Raw genomic sequence first — 5251 nt, 5'->3', positions numbered from 1 at the left:
CATAAAATGTGGAGTAGAAATGTTTCTTACTCTTGCACATTTGGAATTGGTAGTTGTGATGTTTTGGATAAAACAAAGACCAATTGTATGAAGTGTTTTTTCTTCATAAGAACCCGCACTAACTCTTGAATATTTGTTTGTCAAGGAATGTTTCTTGACAAAGGAATCTTATATGTCGAGAGGTCAGTGAGAGTCTTAATGGTCTTGAATAGCTTCAAGAACTAATCAAGAATAAACGTATCGTTTATCACTAGCACATGACTTGAGGTTTGTAACCTATCGTGTTGACATATGCTCGTTTCTGTGACCATTCCAGTTAAGTTAACTATGCATGTGAGTCCTATGAGTTCTCATCTGATTGCATAAGGCAAAGCACCTTGATCAATGAAAGTACATTGACCAATATAGGTGAGCTGCTCAACAATCTGAAAGCAATGGTAGGCCCTTGTGCTGCCAGAAGGCAAGAAAGCAAGATTGAACAAGTTCAGTCCATATGAGTTTGAATTTATCATAGACCTTATCTTATGATAATTGTTGGAAATGACAGATTCACATGGATGGGAACACATACACCATAAAATCCAAGTGACATAAGGTTTCTCTCCGCTTCATGAAAATGTTTGTGAGGAAACGCTTTCACTAAGTAGATTTTGAGGAGATAGCAGTTATGTTCATTGCGTTCTCAAATTCGATTATGATTACGACATCCCTCTTCATAGTTCAAATTGTGAGAAATAGAAAAAGGTTTAAAAATTTGGGACTTATTGCTATAAGTTTTAAAATAGTTTAGACACACATATGAGCTTTCTAATGAAAGATGTATAAGGTTGAGAAGCCTAGATAAAGTCTTATCGAAGCATCTTGTATCAGAAATCTGGATTTTGGTAAGAAAGTCAATAAGTATTGATTTCTAGAAGTCCAGCTAATTTCTGGGTACATGTCAAAGCTAGTGGGAGCATAATTTTTATGTTAGTAAGAATAATTATTATGCTAGTGGGAGCATAATCGTTATGATGAGTGTTGCAAGGTAGCAATGCTGTTTACAGGAAACAAAGTTTTAATTTGCAAAGGTGAAAAGTTTGAAAAGTTGTTTCGCTATAGAAGGATTTAAGGGAGAGGTAATCATACTTCATTTCAAATCTAAAAGCTTATATTGAAATTTTAATAGACTTTGTCATAAGTGTCATGTTGAAATGTTTCAACATAAGAAATTCTATATATGAAATATCATAACAAAAGACAGGTCTAGTATCATGTCTTTATGTAAGACATTATGAATCGTATCTCATATGCTTCGGGTATAGGATCGATTGCATATGCTATAATATTCGCCTGTTTTGATTTCTCAAATGCCTAGCGCATTAAGAGGGAAAAAGAACCAGAACTGGATATGACTTAAGTAGTTGAACAACTATCAAGGACGATCTAAGGTTCGCTAAGGATTGGTCGCTTGTGGGTAGTTGGAAGTATGGTAATGAATGGACCATATTGACTTTATTATGAATATATAGGATTCTATTAAGAATGAATCATTGTATGGCAAATATGGAAATGTTTCCATAATGGGAGTTGGATATTAAGAATCTATGTGTAGGCTAGAAACTTTTATGCAAGAAGGATGTTCAAAGGAACGTACTTTGAATTTGAGACTTCACATCCATGGAATTGTTTAATTATCAATATCTAATGGAAAGTTTTGTAATTGGCAAAGTCTCTATGACTTTGGTGCCTTAACATTACAAAAGGGATCATTGCATGATAGCTTAGAATCTAACACATTCTAATAGTGGAAGAATTTGGTATTCTTACACTTATGATAAGGATTTGGAATTGTGAAATGTGCATCATTGGAAATGTGTTCAATTGATCTATTTCATAAAGTGAGGACCATAGGTAAACATAGTGCGCGTGCTTGGAGCATAGGATAACTATTGTTTTAATTCAAGTATTAAGTTGGTTAGTCGAAACATTATGCAATGAATAATGTGTAATCAATATGGTGATTAAATAATAAGTGTTTTTATTTATATCAAAAGTATTGAGACCATATTGGACTGGATTATTCTTATGTTTCACTTTGCATGTTTTACTTCCCGAATAATAAGATTATTCAAACATCCACAATCAATCATACTTTGGAAGTAAGTAATGAGGAAAGACTGTCATGAATCCGACTGTAGATCGTCTAAGTGTTTAGACATAGCAAAAGTTCGCTGCAGTGTTCATGAGTGCTCCTGAAATAGGATTTGAGTATTGGATTAAACCCACACTCATCTGAATCACTTCATGGATTTTATCACGAGTGATTGTGAGACGATAATATCTTATATTCTTGAAACGGAGACATATGAGTTGTAGTTTACAAGTCGGTTGCACATTGATGATACGTAAACCCACTAGTAAATTGGTGTTATAAAAAGTATTATTGTGTGTGATTTGATGAGTAAATTGAGCAAGCATATGAGTTGACGTTTATCCGTTCTTTTTACCCAATGTGGGATAAAAGCGATATCTGTGGGCCCCTCGATGATTTAGTGATGACACTCTAAGTGCTTGGCCAAGCCTGGACTAAGTTGATGTGTTCAATTGTGGTATGATTGTCAGTCATCATAAGTCGGAAATGGGGAAAAACACATAGACAGAGAGAATGATTATAATCCATGTCTCAATCCATACTATATCTTGTAGAAGGGTGAAATACGTGATCCCTTATCTAAAGGATGCATTATTGACTAGGTTAGAGTTCGACCATGGCTTTTGAGAGCTACGATTGCTAATCGGATTTTGAAGTTACATTGGAAGTTATAGTTATTAGACTTGTCTAAGTGGGAGACTGTTGGATTAGGTGTCTAAGCCCATAACTATAATTGGTATGTTTGACCCGATAGTAGCATGGTCCTATTGGGTTGCCTTCACCGAAGCAATTTGAAAGGATGGATATTTGAGAAAGAGGTTATTTGTGATTTATTAATATATTATAAGAATAATATATTAACTGAGAAATCATATTATTTAATTGGTATTGATTAATAATTAATTTGGAATTAATTTAGTGATCAAAAGAGACTAATTAAATTTGTAGGGACTGATTAGGAAAATCAGTAATACTTATAGTTTGGGCCAGTGATTCATGTTGACTAGGGATGGAATAAATCTATGTTAGAGTCCATGGAGAGTTAGTCTAAAGGGCCTATCATATGGATTATTGGAATACTTAAAGGCTTAAGTAGATTAGGGTTTTATGTAAGAAACCCTAAGGATTCCACACTATAAATCGAACCCCTAACCTTTCCAAAATCGGCCAATCACTTCAAAAGTGAAACCCTAGCTGATTTTGGTGTTTACTAACCTCTCTCTCACATGCCTCCTCTTGCTTTTGGTGTTTGTGACTTATTTGAGGTATCGTGTTTGAGGTACTAAGCTCTTGAAAGGCCAAGTTCTACAAGCTACAACGAAGAGGTATTCATTTAACTTGTTTGATGTTGTAAATCTCAAAATTGTATGCTAGTTAAGGTTCATGCTTTGGACAATATGAAAATTGCATGTATAACCTGAGAAAAATTAGATCCAAAACATTAGGGTTGTATGTGCACCATAGGATTGTTACAGTGCTCAAAACACATCACGTACGAGGTTCTACACCCTCGATACAACCTTCACAGTATGCTACGTGTACCCTGCACTACGCCTTGTGTACCACCCATCGCATATGTACGCCCCACGTACTTTCCAGGTACACCCCGCGTACTCGGACTTCCCTTCAAACCCTACACATTCCGAAGACCATAACTTCTTTAATACACATCTGATTCCAACGATCCATATATCCGTGAAAAGGTAACAAGAAGCTCTATGCTTTAATCAACTCGTACGTGCCTTACCATATCCCGATTAAACATCCATTTATATAGAAGCCCAAGTTGACAAATTAACAAAATACCCCTTTTACTCTAAACACCAAATGAGTACCCGAATCATCCAATATACATCATCCACCTACAAATGAGCCCAAAACTAACTTCTTGAAGGATTTTAAACCTGCTAATACCCAATCCTTGATCACCACCCTGAAATGAAAACGATCTGAAACAGGATATTACAACTCTCCCCCACTTAAATTAGATTGCGTCCTCAAAATCATTCCTTACCATTCCCGACACGCCAACCAACCTGAGCAAAATGGACACCACCTCGAGCATATCCCAGCCTTCCCCAACACAACTGAAACCATCCCTCGTAGGGCTCCCCAACCTGTAGATGAACGAATCCTTTCACTTCCTGAAGATAACCCCTTTCAAAATAACCATATCAACTCATACTAAGACCTAAAGTCTCGAGATGGTCTGACTCCCTGGTAGACCGCCATACTGAACCATTGCTAAATCCATCCCACTTAATTTCCCAACTGACTACTCAACTTCTGATACTTGAGATTCCAATAGAAGACATGACCACCGACCAATTATCCTAACAGAACACTTATACTTGACCGGAGGCTCAAATAATCCTTAAAGTAGGAGACTTATCCCTGTAACGGTTTGACTCATATGAGAGCTGCACAATAAGGTCAAATAATTTACTCTGAGATTATCCAATCCCAACTGCAAGTGACCTAACATCTTCTCCAAATAACAAGCTACTCCATACACAAGCTCCAAAACCATAAGACTTTCCTGACTTATCTGGATGCCCTTCACCAATAAAACCAATCCAATAGACAATCACAAGAGATTGATATTTCATCAAAACTGAATCCATTCATTATCCTTAAACCCTTCGACTGATGCCTCAACATATAAATACCCCAATCCTTATTCCACTAAAATGAAAATCCCACACAAAACACTTTCAATACCCGACTCGAGATTTCAACCAAAACCAACCCAATGCTTAACTTATAACCCAAGATCCACGGATCTGCACTTGCATATCACCCAATACCTTCTGATAATGACAACCCCTTGCAGCCTTGATAGACCGAGGTATAAAGGTTCCTAACCATCGCCGAGACTACCAATCTCACACCTGGTCCAACCAACAGGTTCCCAAGAGTCCAAATAACAAGGCTACCCAGCCTATAAACCCCTCCGCGCCACACACTGACCACCCACTTAATCCAGCAAATCAAGATCCAAAATCTTGACCCAACGGTCGGTACCAAGTCCCTCTTGCATTGCTATGATCACACGAGCCTCGCCCACGGGTCCCACCCAACTAGACCACGGAGCAGACTTACTCACGAGTCCCACCC

The sequence above is a fragment of the Lactuca sativa genome, chromosome 7, assembly GCF_002870075.4.
Source record: "Lactuca sativa cultivar Salinas chromosome 7, Lsat_Salinas_v11, whole genome shotgun sequence".
Lineage (NCBI taxonomy): Eukaryota > Viridiplantae > Streptophyta > Magnoliopsida > Asterales > Asteraceae > Lactuca > Lactuca sativa.
The sequence above is the reverse complement of the archived record's forward strand: the minus strand, read 5'-3'. Positions refer to the sequence as shown.